Genomic DNA, 21,906 nt, shown 5'->3' on the forward strand with positions numbered 1-21,906 from the left:
TATTTCTATGGAGCAGAAATTCTGAGAAAAGAAATATTTGACATGCCTGGGACTTGGAGATTAGCGCCATATTTCTTTGCAAAATCGATTACAATTTGAATGGATTTCAATTGATTGTAAGGGGTATTTGCGTTAATATCATTCAAGGCTCTCCGAATGGAAATCTTTTAAGTGTCTTTGAGAGAGAGAGATAGATAGATAGATAGATAGATAGATAGATAGATAAATGAGTGAGTAAGTAAGAGAGAGAAAGAGAGAGAAGAGATAGAAAGAGTGAAAAAAGAGATAGAAAGGACAGTAAGGAGTTAGAGAGAAATGTATATATATATATATATATATATATATATAGATAGATAGATAGATAGAGAGAGAGAGAGAGAGAGAGAGAGAGAGAGGGAAAGAGAGACGAAAGGAACAGAATAATGGCGGAATATCAGGAACATAACAACATAACAAAAGTGAAACGCGTTAAAATGAAGCCGAACGCGTTGGATAACAGAACAGTGAAACATAGAAATAATAATAATAATAATAATAATAATAATAATAATAATAATAATAATAATAATAATAATACTAATAATAATAAAAAAAGCAAGAAATGTATGAATAGATATTGATTAATGTAGTATTCTCAGAAAGCTTGTACATTCGGGTTCATTTAAGTAAAATAATCTTTTGAAAGATGAGGATTATCGTTAAATTTAAATGGAACATAGTAAAAAGTCTATGTACAGAAAGAAATTATTTACAGTTTTGCCTTTTGCCCCCAATCAAGAGTATTATGGGGTGCTGCCCCGGACTGCCATGGAATCGTTAATAAAATTCACAATCCTATTTGCAATTCAACCATATCTAGTGCAAAAAACAAACAAACAAACAAACAAAAACAAACAAACAAACAAAAAACAAACGAATAAACAAAGAACCCCCCCCCCAAATCTTCAGTTTATGCATAACTTGTCCATGAATACCCAACAACGTTTCTTTATCGCCGTCCATTGTATAGGCAAAATATACAACACTGTGTCCTGGATACAGTGTAAAAAATAAATACAACGCACTCTTCTTTTGGCTGTATTCAGATTCGGGTTGTGATGGCCTTCTTCAGCTAGGATTGTTTTGAAGGAGAGAGACATTATTTTTAGATAACTCTAAATATAAATAGATTAGGGGATTATAGTTGAGGTCAATTGATTAATCGATTAATGAAAGCGTGTCCTTTTAGTTAAAACAACAAAAACAACAACGAAAACCGAACTTTGTTTACATTGGCATCACCATATATCAAGGCCACGAGGCCACTCGGGGATAAGGGTTAAAGAGTGTTCCGTAGTTAATTGGACAATATAGTAATCGATAGTAATGGAAATTCGGTAAATTTGTTAACTTAAGTGGAACGGTCCATCAAAAACTTATTTACGTTGGACTTGAAGACAACCATATTGTAGTTAGTAGGAAAGCAGGAAAATGGAAGAAAGTTCCACAGGCGTGCAGTTCTAAGAAAGAAGCTTTGTTTATGGAATCTAATGTTAGGTTGAGGCACAGATAAGGGAATTATTGATAGTCTTTTCAGCTAGACGAGTGTTTCTTGTGAAAGTTTAGCGAGGGGGGAATCATAGATCGAAGCTCAGTCGAGCACGTGTCATGAAAATAACGATAAAGCAAAAACAAACTCGCAATATCTCTTCTGTGAGAAAGAGTGTTGCAATATTTTGGATTCTAATGGGGTATGAGCCCACACAGTCGGACGATTCTATTTATAAACGATGCTGCTAAGAACAGACGAATCAAATTAATTCACGTTCTGTTACCAACCAATCAAAAACCAGAATTGCTTCATAAATATTAAACCTTTTCTGGAGCACTTTCACATGTTCTTTTCCCGGGTTTTGACACGGTAAGAATATTTTGTTCTGTGGAACTGTCTACTACAAACAAGTCACCTCCCAGGATTTGTGTGTAACAGCGAACCATCTGAAACTGTTCTGAAACTTAAAATGGCTTACACTTTTAGAAAGAGGTTGCAGGGAAGAGAAAAGGACATCCCCTACGAGGCTACGAAGTCTATTTTGAACTCAATCAAGGCAGAATAAGCCCTTTCTAGCAGCTCCTGCCAAAATGTGTCAACAGTACTCCATCCTTGGACATACCTGGCTCTTATATAGATAGAGAATTACATCAGCAATGAGATATCTACTGGATTGCTAGAAGGATCCCACCATTTTTCCAGCGGTCTTGGCAACGGATTTGATGTATGTGTTCCATTTCAGACCAGGAGTAAAGGGCAAGCCCAGAAGCTTGTCAAAGCATGAGGCCTCCCCAAGACGAGAGCCATTCATTTCAATTGATACCAGATGTGGATCAGAGCGTTGACGATGTAAAGATAAAAGCTTGGTTTTAGATGAATTAAAAGTAACCAGCCACTTCTTTTCCTCATTGTAGTACGTGCCCGAAATCAGAGGAGAGAGAGAATCGGAGAGAATTTGGTCGTTTACGGTCTTATATGTGCTACCATAGATAGTAGTGTCATCAGTATAAATGTCTACGAATGATGTAAGGATGTGATTTGAAAGATCATTAATGTAGATCAGGAAGAGAGTTGGGCCCAGGATGAACCCCTGAGGGACTCCAACATTAATACTATGAGCTTCTAATTTCTGCCCATCAACTACTACTCTTATGAACATATCAGAGAGAAATGATTTAATAATTGAGAAGACATTTCCATCTATACCATAGTTGGAGATCTTGTGAAGTAAACCTTTATGCCATACTTTTGATATGTCAAGAGCAATTGCCCTAGAAATATTGCATCTGCCGAGAGATTCGCTAATCCTATGAGATATAACTGTAAGCACATTTGCTGTAGATCTAGTAGAACGGAAACCATATTGTGTCACTAAGAACGTTTTTTTTTTGCCGAGATGGTTGATTACTTCTCTATTTAACACAGATTCCAGCAACTTACTCATGACATGACGCACAGGAGACGTATTGGCCTATACTGAGAGGTAGATTACCGAACACCCGAATTCTTAAATACAGGGCATATTGATGAGATTTTCCAGGGTGATGAGAAGCAATTCTCCTTAAGACAACGCTTAAATAGCTTTGTAAGTATGGGCGCTAGTTCTAATTGAAGTTTTTTGAGTACTATAATTGGAATACCTTCAGGGCCGGTTTCTTTAATGGAATCTAGGTTTTTGATTAGCTTGACAACATCACGTACAGATATTTGTATATCACATAGAGTATTTTCTGATACAGGAGGAAATATTGGGGGTGTGCGTCCTTGGTCCCAAAGGGTAGAATTAGCTGCAAAGTTTTTGGCAAAGAGTTTGGTTTTGTCTGATGCTGACGAAATTACCTTAGGTGTATTGATGATAGTTGGGATAGAGCACATGCTTCGGTTCAGGATTCTGTTTGCTATTTACCAAAACTAGTGGGAACCAAACCGCTTCTCAGCTACTTTGGACTTGGCGGACTGAGCATACAACTCTCTTGCGTTCTTTATTACTTTTTTTCAGTGGTTGCTGGCAGTCCTAAAAGCGGCTATAGTCTCAGTACATCTATTACGTTGGAAGCAATGAAAAAAAGTGATTTCTGTGCGCAATGACAACAGCACATTCTGGAGATAACCACAGCTGGCTGTTCAGTTTCTGATGGCACTTTTCTGAGGGTATTAAACCGTCTAGACCTACAATTAATCGTTCAGTCAGGTTTGATACTATAGAGGAGGACAATCCTTTTTAAACATGGAACGCAGAGGAAGATAAACCAATCACAACACGCATTTATTACTTAAACGTCTCGCTGTTATTTTTGGCAACATTTTCTTCTATGATTCTTTGGAGCATGCGTACTATTTAGAAACTACATGAAGCAAGCATCTTCACGCAGTTCCTGTCAGTTTTAGCGATCTTCCACTTCGTTTCTTCGTGCTTTACTTCCTATAATTTTTTTTTATATAACATACACATTCAGTTGAGATTTTTTGCTGTGTTATAATTTATATTAATTGAAACCAAAATGTTCGCTTTTATTTCTTGCGAAATATTAGTTACACCTGGCATTTTCAAATGTATTCCCCCAGGATAGAACAGCAACCCACGATTACTTCTCGCTTATAATGTTGGGTTGCCTAGAGTCTGAGTGATAGCCCATCTGAATGTTACATCTCATTCTTATTGGAACTAGAAGTGTCCATTCAATTTGAGTGTGTGTAAATGTACGGAAGCTATCCCAATAAGCCATATCTATATACTGTACGATGGAGATGCACGTCTAAGGACTTATTACATTTCATTTTTATCTTGATTGATACAGTAGAGTGGTCGGAAGCACTGAATGAAAAAAAAAATTGTTTACAACACATTAAATTCGCCATCGGCATATTAACATCTAAGGTCGCCGGTCGAGTAAAAGTGTGTTCTTTTATTTCAACACGCACACATATGAGACACATGTCTGTTTGTCTGTAAGACCGTTAATTACTTTTGTGGACGCAAAATGTCGTTATAATGACCCTCTATATCATGTAGGTCAAACATGAGTTCCACGTTCATTGAAAAGCAACCATATTACTGGCGTGCAGGCAATAGCTGGGACTCGAATCCTGCTAATATATATATATATATATATATATATATATATATATATATATATATATATATATATATATATATATATATATATATATATATATATATATATATATATAGCGAAACTCCAGTCTTGGACTTCCGGTTCATTGACTGTCATGCTCTTGTGGGCTGCGACGTTGTTTGGCTGTGGAATTTATTATATATAATCTCTCACATTCTGGAATTTCCTCTCATATATATATATATATATATATATATATATATATATATATGTGTGTGTGTGTGTATAGTAAGTTATAAAATATATATGGCGATGAAGCTACACTGAATATTCCACATAAGCCTGAAGAATCCTAGAGTGGATGAAACATGGAATATTCAGTGTAGTTTAATCGCCGTATATATTTTATAACTTACTAACTAGGTCTACCTACGTATTGAGCACTGTTGAAGCAAATACTTAAAGTTTACGCATAAATTTACACTTTCGTATATTAATTTATGTGAGTAAATGAAGTAGTTATATATATATAAATATATATTTATATATATTTATATATATACATACATACATATATATATATATATATATATATATATATATATATATATATATATATATATATTGGCGGGGAGGGGGGTCCCTGACTGTAAAACACGCTTAAATATGATATTATTGTAATTTGTGCAAGATTTAGTATATCTATACTCCTATAATCTTGTGTGCATTGATATTCTAATTGAAACTTTCTTATATATGGGTCGTGGAATTGCATTCGTCCACAAAAGATCTAGTTAATTTATATATTCTTTTAAACATTCATCTGAATTAATTCCTTATTAGTGTTTTTTTTTTTGTTTTCTTATGAGATGATCATCTTTAGTTAACCATTACGTGTAATTAAATTCATGCAGATATTCTACATAATTTATACTTGCGTAATATTTTCGTAAAAAGTCATAGTAAGCACAACCCTCTTTCTATATATATCTATATATGCGTATATATATTTGTTTAAAAAATTGCCTACCAAGCTCTTCTGTCAGTTTTTGGTCTACATACATGAAAATTTATTTATTGGGTATTCGAACCCATGCGAAACTTTATATTTGAGTTTTGGCCGGGGAAAATCCGTGCGGAAGTGAGAAAATTTAAAAAAAATGGAATTTGAACGTCGACATTACGAATAGCTGTTGGTTCATGCTTTAATTTTTCGTCAGGTAGCAAACATGTTTTCATTGCTCAGGCAGTAACGTCAAAGGAAAAAGTAAAGCGTAAGCTTAACGTTTTGATTTCGATTCTGGGTGGTGGTTCACGATTCATTTTTTAAAACATTTTAAATCATTACAACATATTGGGTCCAATATAATATATAAATACGAAATCTGCATCAAAATATCATATTTAAGCGTATTTTACGACCGGGCAATGCCGGGCGGCCTGCTATTATTATTATACAATCGTGATTTCAAAATGAGAAAGAGAAAATATTTGGGGGGGGGCATCAGCTGGAATTGAATCCCAAGCGTTCTAAGCTGGGATTTTTTGGACCGTTATTTTATTGGTCTTTAGCAGGTTAAAAAAGTTTTCAAGAGGTCCAAAATTAGTCAAAATTGAAAAAATCGTTATACATTTTGTACATTAATCTTAGTTAATTTTTAATCGCTTCATTTGAGTGTCACGCTGGTACAGTGGTAACGTCACCAGCTTTAAATGCGGTTTTGATTCCAGCTGATGGCACCCAAGTACTTTCTTTTTTACTTTTGAAATCACGACCCTATAATTATATATACGAAATCTGGACAAATGAAAATATCATATTTAAGCGTATTCTACGACTCCACCCTTGCTAATATATATATATATATATATATATATATATATATATATATATATATATATATATTTATATATATATATATATATATATATATATATATAAATACACAAGTTAATATATATTTGTCTTTATTATATAGTGGAGGATTAAACCAGGAGATTGCATCAGAGGTTAATGAAAAATTCGCTCTGGACGATCTGAATTATGCAGATTTTCGTCATAAAATATACAAGATTTTTTATTTGTTCAACTTTATCTTTCACTTATTTTCTTTATGGTGGCATTGTATCAGAGATGACCTTCGTTCTTGGTTGATAAACCAATCACCACATGCATTTAGTGCTTAAACGTCTCGCTGTTATTTTTGGCAACATTTTCTTCTATGATTCTTTGGAGCATGCGTACTATTTAGAAACTACATGAAGCAAGCATCTTCACGCAGTTCCTGTCAGTTTTAGCGATCTTCCACTTCGTTTCTTCGTGCCTTACTTCCTATATTTTTTTTTTATATAACATACACATTCAGTTGAGATTTTTTGCTGTGTTATAATTTATATTAATTGAAACCAAAATGTTCGCTTTTATTTCTTGCGAAATATTAGTTACACCTGGCATTTTCAAATGTATTCCCCCAGGATAGAACAGCAACCCACGATTACTTCTCGCTTATAATGTTGGGTTGCCTAGAGTCTGAGTGATAGCCCATCTGAATGTTACATCTCATTCTTATTGGAACTAGAAGTGTCCATTCAATTTTAGTGTGTGTAAATCTCGTCTGTACTCTAGAACTTTGCTCGTCTTCAGTTTTCCCAGAGATGGGGAGGGGCCCTTCGCATGACAGACGGGCCTATCCTATCACCAGCATATCAACATAAAGGCGCACAGCTATTCATCAAAGAGACACGGACAAGAAAAAGAATCTTTGTCAAATCTACACTATGCAATAACTAATAAAGCGTTAACTCGTAATCTCTTTTACGCTTTACATATTTACAACCACACACACACACACACACACACACACACACACACACACACACACACACACACACACACACACACACACACACACACACATTGAAAACGAAAGATAAAACGCACTGTTTGTGTTATGTGTGTTCCCAATTGACACAGAGTGTAGAGAATCTACATAAAATCTAAAAGCGTAAAATCTACTAAGGAGAAAAACCTTCTATCTATTTGCATGCCTTAAAATCGGAGACACACTATGGAGTGTGTCCTAAATATAACATGTAAAATTTGCATGTGAACATAATGGAAGTAGTTCTGCATCTCTATTTGGCCCTTAAACTTAATAACACTTTTCTAACATATTACACAATGAAAGTTATCTATTTATAGGTGTTTAGTTAACTCAGTGATTGTATGTGTTTAGTACTGTTTGAAAAAATGTTAGTAAATCTATATAAAATCCAAACACGTATTCTATAATATAAATTTCATCTGTGTAAATGTATGTATGTATGTATGTATGTATGTCTGCCTAAAATTTTCGACAGAGGCGACGGATTTTCACGAGATCGGAACTGTTTTGACGCTCGACCCTTCGGACGACAAACATCGAAAAATTGGCTAAAAGCATTACTTTCTTCACCCTCATCTGAGTACTTTTCTACAGAGAGGGGTCACTTTTTTTCGTCGATGTTTTCGATTGACTAGCCTTAATTTAAACCTTCCGATTTGGCGATTTGGCGATGGGCGCAGCAGTAAAGATATCACGATTTCTTTTCACGTTCTTTTCTCCTTCGCGGTACAGGTTCGAGCCTGCCTACTACCTCCCTGTTTTTGCTCAACACACACCTTCGAACACCCGGGCAACGCCGGGCACCTAGGTTAGTCTTATATAAGATATACCGAGGATAGCGATGAATTATTCCCCAATCTCTAACTATACTCTTTAAGAGGTTTCTGAAAGCATAAACCCATTAAAACTTTATAAGTATATTCTATATATGAGAATCGTTCTGAAAGTAAAGCGTCCTCCTTTAAACTCCAAAAGTTTAAAAGCTACGAAAACGAGAGTGGCACCATAAAAACGAGCGGCCTATTGTGCTCAAGTATTTATTTTTCTACATAGTCATCTCATTCTCAATGCACATTTTTCCAGGAATTCAATGATATATATCTGCTTTAGACGCACGTCTATGGCAGCGGGTTGCTTTCTTAGAGTCTCACAACGTCTATATCTGCAACAGAGAGGTAAAACATTTAGATAACTAATGCATCAATTTAGTCATCATAACAATGTAATTTGCAATCCTCTCTGATTTATTCGGCCGGAATAAAAAATAAGAGGCATTACTTTTGAAACGTTCATCGTGTGTGAGTGTGTATATATATATATATATATATATATATATATATATATTATATATATATATATTATATTAGAACAAGTAGTTAATAAAACATGTTAAAAACACTTTGAAAAAGAGTTAAAAACATTTAATTTTAAAAACGAAATACTAAATAAGTGGATAGTCCTTAATCCGCAGAGTTTCGAAGAAATACTTTCCTTCTCATCAGAGGGTAGGATTTAGTAAAATGCGAGATCAGATTTTGCTTGCAAAAGTATTCAATGAAACTACAAGTAAGCCATAGATCTTACTTGATAACAAAAGGATAAGCAGAGGGAATAGGGTGAATAAAAAAGAGATTTCACGTGAATGGATAGTCTAGTGAAGGGTAAAATATTTAATGACCGTAAAATCCAAAGATGCAGAATCCAAAAAAGTTAGTTAAATTTTCATTCGCACAAGTAAAATCCAAGGAAATCGCGTAAGATGAAGATGATCCAAAGTAATCCAAAAGACAGAAATCCGTGGAATAATTCACAAATAGGCACAAGGAAAAGGGAATATATTATTAAAAGAAAGATAAAATGTGCGTAAAAAAAGGAATGGAAGAAATATAAATCTCGACTGTTTAGGAAAGGCTGAATTAAGGGAAATAAGTGAAGAATATGAAGAAGGGAGGAAAAAAGTTGAATGGTGATTGGAATAAATTTAAAATAGAAAAAACAATGTCAAAATGACCCAGACAAGATGACGTAAAAGGGGCCAAAATGTTAAGCAAAAAAGAGGTCAACTGAAATGTACAAGTTATTAAGAATTTAATTATCAGCAGGAGTTTTTGAAGGAAACCAAATGAAATAAGAAGAAATATAAAATGAATACATACACATGTAAATACATACATACGTACATATATATGAATAAATACAATTACACATATGCATATATATATATATATATATATATATATATATATATATATATATATATATACATACATTCAACAAACACCCCTCCACACACATGCATACATACAGGTAAATAGATGAATAAATGAATAAATAAAAAGTTTTAAAAATAAAAAAATAATAAATAAATAAACTTTTAAAGGGGAGAGAAAAAGGCCGGTATCTGCAAATTCCGGATAAAGCAAGTAAATATGAAAGTGAATAAGTAAGTATGTAAGTAAGTATGTAAGTAAATGCACATAGTAAAATATAAGTAAACATACATGCAGAATATACATGTGTAGGTAGATTGATATATTTGATAGATAGGAATATTTAAACGCTTAAATGGAAATTTCAGATGAAAAACCGGCCAAACAAGGAAGAAATAAAGTATTAAAATACAAAATTATAAAGTTATAAAATATTAAGAACGTATGCAGAATAAAACGATAGTGTTATAGAAAAGATTATATATATATATATATATATATATATATATATATATATATATATATATGAAATGTTAAATTAATGGCTATGTAAGTTAAAATTTATCATAATTAAATTTGGACTTATGTTTGCAGAAAGAGATCAGTTCGTTTTTAGAGTTTATTATATTGCTAATTTGAGGGGAAGTAATTATAGCTATAGCGTCTATTGTGCAGAGGAGACATGACTTAGAGCCTAGAGTATAAGACTTAACTTCTTTTAGGATAGTCCATTTGATTGAGAAAGGGGTATTGTTAGAATTAAGTTTTTTATTAAAGTGGTTAGAAATGTTCCTTGGTTATTAGAATTTTGGTTGTTAAAAGAAGAAATGTGGTTTGATATTCTTTTCTCAATTAATGTTGAAGTAGCGCCGATATATGTATGTACAAGCTCGATGTCTGAAATTAATATTGATTTGCTGATTTGTATTAAGGAAATAGTTTGAATTTTGCTCATTGTGTTCAACAAAGGGCGGGACAATGGTTGTATGAGGACTGTTTTGGAGGGGATAATAAGTGTTGTTAGTGTTAGGATGGCTGTTAGGAGAAATATTATTATTCTCATTATTATTATTATTATTATTATTATTATTATTATTATTATTATTATTATTATTATCGTTATCATTATTGTTATTGCTAGTTGTATGATTATAGATGGAGGGGCTGCTCGAGTGGTATATTGGATTAGTAGCTATATCAGATGGAGGATGAGAAGAGGGATAACTAGAAGACAAACTATTAGTGTCTGTTATGGGAGAATTGCGTGGGAGCTCTGTAATAGTGCATGAATATATAACATCTTTATGGATGCAATCATTATTGAGTGGGCAAAGATGTTTGTTATTACAGTTACAGTTAATTTTGAGTTTAATTGGGAAAGGGTTTTTTTGGGCTGATTTAATTTTTTTTATTAGATGTTAAGACTGTTCATGCTAAATTAGGCATTGTTGAATAAGAAATACTTATTGAGTTTTTATTGAAAATAAAATTATATCTGTGTGCGTATTTGAAAGAGTTTTGTACAATGTTGAAGAATTCCTTAAGTATATTTGTTTTGACAGGCTTTTACATCTCGTTGAGATTACTTTATAAATATTAATTCTTTAATATTTATAATTTACTTTAGTTTTGCCATCTTGGATCATTTTGGTAAACTTAACTGTAATTCTTATTTTATTTTATATATATAATATATATATATATATATATATATATATATATATATATATATGTATTCTTCAGAATAATGATATGAATATATACTGGTAAGCAAATCCAGTGATTATCGAACTTACAAAATATTATTAGATGTAATATTTATATAAGACAATTCCAGCTAAATAAAATTGCTAAATATACAAGATAGAGCAAATAGTCATAATTTAGGTATTTAAATTTTATGATCTGAAAAGGTTAATTTTCAAATATAGAATTTTTGATTTGAAGTTCAATATCCTTTTTCTGCTTCAGTATCTAATTTCCCTTATTCTATGTAACTAAAATGACTTAAAAACTTTAAAGACTTTATATTGTCTATATTATGATATATATATATATATATATATATATATATATATATATATATATATATATATATATATATATAGTTTCATGAGGAAGACAAGGGAAGAGGTCCCGAATATCTAAACACTCTCCTAAGTCAAGGTCGCACCGGATTTTAAACTTCATACTGTTACGTATATGTCTGTTGGAAATCGTCTAATGATTAAAATGACAGTTGATTCATTTATCAATGAATCCGAGACACTTTGTCATAAAACAGACTTATTTAGGAAATATTCATATACACACAATGCAACGGCGGCGGAGGTGGTGGGTGAGGTAGGTTGCGAACGTGACAGTCGGTTCCTCGTGTCGTCTGTGCGTGCCTCTCACTCTCTGTCTGTCTAGACTTTGTTTACCATTTCACTTTTATGGACTTTCTCGTCAATGATCCATATTTTGATCAGCCCGAGCGTTTGCTTTGGTCTGACCCACGACCGACTTTCGTCATAGATCCCGGTCACTATAATTCCGGGACTTCCATTGTCCATTTTTGTCGGCTCGGACACGAGTTCATTTGCACCCTGCTCACATAAAACGGCCTGACCCACGAACAACTTGCGTCATAAATCCAGGTCATTATAATTCCAGGACTTCCATTGTCCATTTTTGTCGGCCCGGACACGAGTTCATTTTCGTTTGCCTCTCCATAACAATACGTCATATGTATAAAGTTTACGCCATATTTATAAAATTCTCCTCGGATGACGGTGCAAGTCGTCTCGAATCACTACATTACCCTCTATGTGCAGCAGATCTAAATGCTTTCACTTCTAAATGACTTAACAATGTATCATTCAAAGAGTCAGTTCCGTAGAACTCGTTTTAAGGACCAGCCATCAACTCTAAAAGTTGTACTAAACTTCCAATTCATCGCACTAACTTCAAAAGCTGCACCGAGCTCTCAATTCGCCACACCAACTCACGATTCCAGGAAAAAAAAATCTCAGTTCACAATTAAAAAAATAATAAAATTGTTCAACGTAAAAAAAAAGATATAAAGTAATTTTGTTCTTGAATTACGAAGTTACTTTTCGTTTTGCCTTTTTGTGTTTTTCGCTCAGAGAAAATTAAATACTGTGACAAAAGAACTTGATTTTATTTTTTTTCTGCCAGGGGAAAAGAGTGAACTTTAATTGTGTGTGAGAGATGTAATTTTTTCTCGTTCGACCTCAATATTTACATTGAGTTGATTATAAAAAGACCAAAGGCTACGGGGAAATCGTAAATTATATTGTTCACACGTTCAAAACCATATTAATTTTTTTTGTTCCCTGTTCTTAAATGAAAAACGCGAAAAATAAGAAACAATGGAAGACTTAAGTTCAATTATGGCACAAATGTGGAAATATCAAATGAATTTTCAGAAAAAAAAACAAAGAAAAATAGGCTGAATTTGTTAAATACCAGATACAACAACAGAACCAAATAGAACAACAATAGAAAAAAGATTTCAAAATCTGCTAATTGCACTACACACACACACAAAAAAAGATAAAACAAGTCACGGAAAGTAAAATAACGTTTACACAAAACGCACTCTGGACCGCTATAGACAATTTCCTAATCACCATCAGAATCTATTTTCGACACAGTCACCGTTCTGGTTGCTTGCTAGACTTAAGCATGGTAGGTTTATTTCATCTTTTCTATGTATGTAAATTTATGATTTCGAAGCAATAAGAAGATTTGGGGCCCACTTATCGAACTAATCAGGTCGGTGTACCTTCTTAAATATGAGCCGAAAGTTTGTCGTCCAAGGTGTAAAACCTAAATCATATTTAGACGACCCCCCCTGCGCATAGCAACTATGCCCCGAAATTGATAACAATTGGTCAATTAGTTTTGGTGTGAATTTTATTCAATTAATATAAAACATTTAATGCTGAAATTTTACTGTGACTTTATTGAAGATCGCATTCCATTATGACTGACATGTTGCACTATGTTTTGATTGTGCCACAGGCCGTCGTAGTCTCTCTCTACCTCTAGCATTGCCGGGAGGTGATTGGGTCTCGCGCGGAGTAATACAGAAAAAGGGCACCACAATGCAATTTTGATTCCATCAATCCATTCTGTCAGCCATAGGATAAGACGTATATTTTTCCTCTTTGTAAATGAAAAGAGGGGGGTACTAGTTAGCTTTAAAGAGCTAATTGTGAAAATCAATTATGATCTTCAATTTGTTTTGTAATATATTGTAATATTTTGTTTGTAAAATAAATATTCAAGATTATTTCTCATATATATTGCAACTTGTGTGTCGTGCGTTGTTTTGTGTCTGCCTCAAAATGTCGAGACGGTTCCAGAATCAAAACGTCATCCTGAGAGAGATAAGGGCCGACCACACCCAAACATCCAGGTATGCTTTTTCTCTTCATCTAGACAAAAAGACATCTAACCGACAGATCTTAATACTTAGACAGATATGACTGGTCCATCCTCATAGCATGGCAACGTTTCCAGGACACTTAATGTAACACGTGGGTCAGTCACGCTAATGACCGACCTATAGGGTTACATTCGGTTGGTGCAAAAATAATGTCGTTTTTTTGACGTTCAAATTCAAAAGATCATAACTCTTTTCTTAATAAACTTTATTAATCGAAATAAAACCCATTAGAATAAACACATTTTTGACAACGAGAAACAAGTTTATTTATCCCATTAGCATAGAAATCCAGAGTTCTGGAAGCGATAGAGTAATTGAAGGCCGATTCAGCATCATCTCGGGTTTTGAAGCACTTTTCGCACAGGAAGTTGTCGAGATGCTTGAAAAAGTGATCATCGGGGGGCAAAAAGTCCGGTGAATATGGTGGATAAGGCAAGTCTCGTAGTCTAATTCTTTCAGCTTCTGCAGAGACAGTTTAGCAACATGCGGGCGAGCATTGTCACGGAGAATAATTGGTCCCTTCATATTGACTAATCTCGGGCACATACGTTGAAGTTTCTGGCGTATTTCGTCAATTTGTCGGCAATAACTTCTTCGCTGTAATAGTTTCGCCCGGATTCAAGAATCTGTGATGGATGAGACTGGTCGCAGACCACCAAAAAGTCACGATAACCTTTTTCTGGTGGAATTTCAGTTTCGGGAAGTGTTATGGAGCTTCTCCGGCATCCAACGAACGTGCCGAATGTCGCCGGTTGTCGTAAAGGATCCACTTCTCATCACACGTCACAATCCGCTTGAGAAATGGGTCGTTTTTTGTTGCGAAGAAGGAGCGTTGAAGACAAATCAAAACGACGATGTTTTTGATTATCGTTCACTTCATGCGGCATCCATTTATCCAACTTTTTTGACTTCCCTATTTGCTTTAAATGGTATAGGACTGTTGAGTGGTTGACCTCGAGTTCAACAGCAACTTTACGTGTGTTTTTCCGAGGATCGGCTTCAATCAAGGCTGTAAATGTTCGTTATCAACCGCAGTCGATCGGCCAGTCGCGACCATCTACATCTTCGAGACTCTCGTCACTATTGCGAAATTTCTTGAACCACCATTGTGCCACACATTCGTTAGTGGTTCCTGTATCAAAAGCATCATTGATATCATGAGCTGTCTTGGCAGCTTTTCGGCCTAATTTGAACTGGAACAAGAAAATAATGCGGATTTGAATTTTGTCCATACTGCTGAAAAGCCTACAAAAAATGAATGAAGAGATTGAGAACGGTAAAGAATAACACGATTCGATAGAGCGAAAAAACGCACTTCAAAATGATATATAAGATAGTTATATATATATCAATGAATTAATTCAAAAACCATATACAAAGTAACATATGTGAGAAAACGACATTGTTTTTGCACCAACCTAATAAAATTGTGTAAGAAAGAAAAAAAAAAGAAAACAAAATACAAAGTAATTGACATTTCAAAATAGGAGGTTAAGAAGAAGAAGAAGAAGAAGAAGAAAAAGAAGAAGAAGAAGAAGAAGAAGAAGAACGCATACTCAACCGAAAATACGCACGCAAACACACGCATGAACGGACTGTAATAAGAACCATTAGCGAAGGGAAATACGTGCAGCTGGAAAGAAAGAGAGAAAGAGAGGGAGAGAGAGGCGGGGAATAACCCCTTTTACACACATTTTGACCCCGTAGATTAATAGGGAACAGCAGTTCGATAGCTACGAAACAACTATTAAAGTGATTTGTATCGTACGCACACACACACACACACACACACACACACACACACACACACACACACACACACACACACACACACACACACACACACACACACACGACTGTAATGAGCTATGCTTTAAATGAACTTGACGCCGGGCAAAATAATGTCTCTTAGTGATACCATATTTTAATTTTAGTAACCGTTCGTTTATAAAGCGAAGAACTGGATTCTGGAATCAAATAATTTTCAATGCTCAGACAAGAATTTAGTCATGGCATGGATCGACTACAGAAAGGCGTACGACAGGATCCCCCAAGCATGGATAATAGAATGCCTAAAAATGTATAAAATACCAAGCAGGATCACCAACGTAATAGAAAATGCAATGAAAACATGGAGACTGGAATTGACAGCTGATAGACAACAGAAATTAACATACAAAGAGGCATCTTCTAAGGAGACTCGCTATCACCACTACTGTTCATCATAACCATGATGCCCTTGAACAGTATTCTGAGAAAGTGCCAAGCCGGATACAAGTTCTCCAGTACAGAGGAAAAATGAACTACCTGATGTACATGGACGATCTGAAACTTTTTGCAAGGACTGAAAAGGAGCTAGAGACACTAATTAACACTACCAGGATCTTCAGCACAATCTGACGCACAATTTTCTGATCTTATTTTATTAATCCTTGTTTGGTTAGAATGTAGTGTACTTGTTTTTCGTTTTTCTATTTTATTATTCATTCTGCTCTCGTTAAGAGGCAATTAACTCCCTTTTCTGTTTTTTGTTTATTATTGATTCTTTCTTAATTATAAAAGTTATCTCCCTTTTCTTATTTTTATTATTCATCTTATCTTCGTTATGAGACAGCCCCCCCCTATTTTAGGTTCATCTTCATTTTTTTACACCTTAAATATTTAATAAATAGCTTCTTTCATTCTTTTTTCTCATTTAATTTTATAATATTTTTATCATTTGAATTGGCGTCCGTCATTTACATTTATTATGCATATTTTGTTTATTTAAATTTATTTATTTCTTTGTTAAATTTTACCACTTAAAAGTTTCAAGAAAAAATTATATCTTTTTTCTTCATTTATATTTTTCTTGAGTTATGTCCCCTATCATTTCTCCGTAACACGTAATCTATTTTTCAGCCCTTATTTGCAACTGTCAACACCTTTGTAATGATTATTTTCATAGCCATTTTCCAAGCGTGCTTCCATGCCTACAAACCCTGGAAGAGAATTAACGGACACAAAATTAAATTTACTTCTACATACATGAAAAAATAAAAGAGAATCGCAAATTAAAGTATAATTTGTGTGTTTGCTGACGGCTAGAGTAAACACATCAGCGTTTATAATTGAGAATTTTATTCGAACCGAAGGAGAACGTTATTTTGACAAGAGAAAAGTTCTAAAGCTCTTGACGATTCTTGCACAGCTATATTAAAAATAACAAACACAAATTAATAGAGAAACGCAATTCGAGATTGAAAGTGTTTCTTTGTAGATTCGTCATTTTGTGTGAGCGCAAGGTAATCACTAAGAAGTGAAAACATCTTCTAAATCAACAAAGGAATAAATAGAACAAGCAATCGTTATTTTAACACGCTTCCGTTTTATATCACAACTTTTTAAATCAAGTACCACATTTTTTTTATCAAGTAACATATCTATAAAATTAAAATAATAGTATAAGAACTTCTGGACAAAATATTTAAAAAAAGCTTTTTTGAAATTATTGAAGTTATAAAATCAATTTCCGCTAATACAAACCATTTTTTCTTAGAATTTTGGATTTCTAACATCTGGATCCAAATATCATTTAAACAAACAAATTAAATCTTGCTTAAACTCATTTTCATTTCCTATAGCTTGAATCGTGCTATTCGGTAATTGTCCCTTAATATGGAAACTCCTAAAAGGGGGTTCTTTTGTGAGATAGCAAAGGAGTTGAACATACCAGGAAGTAGTTCATTCACCATTTTGCACGAACATTGGCGAATGAGAAAGCTGTGCTCAAAGTGAGTTCAAACAGTCGGTCAAAAACAACGACACGTCGACGATTGACGCTTTATTTGCAGGTGTTTCAACACAACAAATTTTTGCATAAATATACAACAATAGATGGAGTCAGCTGAATGGACAAAACGGCAAAAACGTGAACACCAGAATTCGTATTTTGTGATTCGTAGTGAGTTTGGTTCAACGATTAGTGAAAAAAAAAAAAAGAAGGAACTGGTGCATTTGAGGGAGTGATTCGCTCGAAATGACTACAAATGACGAAGAGCAGATGCTTATTCACAATCGCTTGGGAAAACTACATGGATCTTACTTCAAATTACTTTCACAACCACTCTATAACAAAGACTACTGGCTTTTTGTAGATATCAATAGAAAGAGATTTGATGCTAATTATATCCGGATACTGATATCAGGAAACTCACGCGTATTTTTGAGTTCAAAGTCAATAAAACTCAACCAAATTGTAAGAAAAGCATTGTAAACAACGTATCATATCCAAAGGAGATTGAATTTTGATGAATAAAGTTTAAATATGCGTAAAAGTTGTTTCTTAAGAATAAGGCCTCCGCCTTATTTAATGATATTTTATTTAATGATATGTTATTTAATGATATTCTATTGTTGTGAGGGAACTACCCTCTGAACGGACTCAACCACCGTCTTTATATACCGGAGCTCTTAACGACCTCAGATAGGATTCTAGTTCCGGAGTTAACCTCATTTGCTCGGTGGGACGCAAAACACTCTTTTAATTCTGTAACCATTTTTAATTCTGTAACCATTTTTCATTCTGTAACCATTTTTAATTCTGTAACCATTTTTAATTCTGTAACCATTTTTAATTCTGTAACCATTTTTAATTCTGTAACCATTTTTCATTCTGTAACCATTTTTCATTCTGTAACCATTTTTAATTCTGTAACCATTTTTCATTCTGTAACCATTTTTCATTCTGTAACCATTTTTAATTCTGTAACCATTTTTCATTCTGTAACCATTTTTAATTCTGTAGCCATTTTTAATTCTGTAACCATTTTTCATTCTGTAACCATTTTTCATTCTGTAACCATTTTTAATTCTGTAACCATTTTTCATTCTGTAACCATTTTTCATTCTGTAACCATTTTTCATTCTGTAACCATTTTTCATTCTGTAACCATTTTTCATTCTGTAACCATTTTTAATTCTGTAACCATTTTTCATTCTGTAACCATTTTTCATTCTGTAACCATTTTTAATTCTGTAACCATTTTTCATTCTGTAACCATTTTTAATTCTGTAACCATTTTTCATTCTGTAACCATTTTTCATTCTGTAACCATTTTTAATTCTGTAACCATTTTTCATTCTGTAACCATTTTTCATTCTGTAACCATTTTTCATTCTGTAACCATTTTTCATTCTGTAACCATTTTTAATTCTGTAACCATTTTTAATTCTGTAACCATTTTTCATTCTGTAACCATTTTTCATTCTGTAACCATTTTTAATTCTGTAACCATTTTTCATTCTGTAACCATTTTTCATTCTGTAACCATTTTTCATTCTGTAACCATTTTTCATTCTGTAACCATTTTTCATTCTGTAACCATTTTTCATTCTGTAACCATTTTTAATTCTGTAACCATTTTTCATTCTGTAACCATTTTTAATTCTGTAACCATTTTTCATTCTGTAACCATTTTTCATTCTGTAACCATTTTTAATTCTGTAACCATTTTTAATTCTGTAACCATTTTTCATTCTGTAACCATTTTTAATTCTGTAACCATTTTTCATTCTGTAACCATTTTTCATTCTGTAACCATTTGCTTGTCTTGACTTACACTGTTGTTCTGCTTTTATTATGGCTAATTCAGAACCATAACAGTTATTTAATGATAGGTTTTTAATGATATGTTTTTTAATGACATGGTCTTTTTAAGGATATGTTATTTAGTTAATGATATGCTATTTAATGATATGTTACTTAATGGTGAAATACAACATCTATTAAAAACGATTGCTTGTAGACGATTAGTTAAACATAACTTGCTATTTTATCAATATTTATTGGATATATGGCTGGCCCAATTGTAAGTGAAACAAGATTCGCACAATTCACAACCGCGCTTCTTTTGAGATCAGTGGCAAAGAAAAGTCCAGGATAAGCAGAGAAAAATTTATGTTATTTCGGAGTTTTCCCGCAAGTATACTATGTAATTTATAATTAGACATAGAATATATGGATTCATAGCATTTCATAGTTAGAACACTGAGAGAACTTGAACTCTGCACACTGATACCATACTCAACAACTGTAATCACTAGGCCACTTTTAGATGCGAAATGTAATGAAGTGTCAACGGATAAATCAAGGCATAAGTCAAACATGAATCAACTATATAAATAAATATGTATAAATAGAATGATATAAAATACTAAAATAGACGGAAAGATAGAGAGAAACATTCACTTCTAACGCACCCAGCTATTGTAAAGAACCTGCTGTTGATTTTATATTGCTGGCCTTACTGCTAGTGCGGCGATAATAGCTTGAATTTACGTCTAAATGCAAAAGTAAAATATTATGGTTTAATTTTGCTTAAAACATTTCGAATGCGCCCCTGTTATATAAAAGAATCTACTATATATTTTATATTAACTTTTATATTTTATAACTCGATGGACCATTTCGGGTAGAATTGCAACAATTACAGAAGGAATAGCTTGTTTTAATTCTTCAAAAAGATCGAGAGCGGTGGCTGAATACTTTCGACTTCAAATAGATCAGGCGATGTTGCGGGCCAACCAATATCACCACGCAAGGAAAACAAATGATTTGGGAACACTTCCTAAGAAAATGCATAAATACAGAATATAAATGGATTTTGACCTAAATAAAATAGCATGTGAAAGTGTCTGTCTGTGTGTGTACATTTCCCTACACAATAACTCAATTTTCAGTCTACAGACTCGAAATTTGATATACAGAGTATGACGAGTTGAGAGAATCTTTGTAATCCGTTTTCGGCCAGAAATTTGACTGTTAAGGGGTCAAAGTTCAAGGATTTGACCTTTGAGAACTCTACCAAACTCCTCCGCCAATTTTGGGTCTAAACACTTGAAATTTTAGATATAGATACTTTGGACATGAACCTAACTTAATAACTTAATTTGAGCCCAAAACAATAAATGTTAAGGGGTGATAATAGGGCTCAAAGTTTAAAAAATTTACCTCTGCAGTCTCTATCAAATTACTCAGACAAATCCTGGTCTAAAGATTTGAAATTTTACATAAAGGGTATTCAGAGAGAGGGCAAGCTTTTTAATCGGTTTGGGTCGAAAATTTGTCGCTTCTATCAAAAGTTTTAGGCAGACATGCAAACATACATACATAGATTTATATATTGGCAACTCAAATTTTCGACCCAAACCGATTACAAAGCTTGCCCTATCTCTGAATACTCTTTGTGTAAAATTTCATATGTTTAGAGTAGAAATTGTCTGTGTAATTTGTTAGAGACCGCAGAGGTCATTTTTTTTTAACTTTGACCCCTATTATCACCCCTTAACATTTATTATTTTGAGTTGAAATAAACTTATTAAGTTAGATCTATGTCCAAGGTACCTATATATAAAATTTCAATTATTTATACCCAAAATTGGTGGAGGAGTTTGGTAGAGTTCTCCAAGGTCAAATCGTTGAACTTTGACCCCTTAACAGACAAATTTCCTGGCGGAAAACTGATTACAAAGATTTTCCCGAAATTTCAATACGCTGTATATCAAATTTCGAGTCTGTAGACTGAAAATTGACAGAGTTATTGTGTAAGGAAATGAACACAGACAGACAGACACTTTCACTTTTATAGATATACTAGTATTTCAGCTCGGCGTTGCCCGGGTGTTTGGAGGTGTATGTTGAGCAAAAAAGAAAAATTGTAGTAGTAAGCCAGGCACGAACCCGTACTGTGAAGGAGGAAAAGAACGG

Source organism: Euprymna scolopes, chromosome 29 (genome assembly GCF_053919585.1).
Source record: "Euprymna scolopes isolate OS-2025 chromosome 29, ASM5391958v1, whole genome shotgun sequence".
NCBI classification, from domain to species: Eukaryota; Metazoa; Mollusca; class Cephalopoda; order Sepiida; family Sepiolidae; genus Euprymna; species Euprymna scolopes.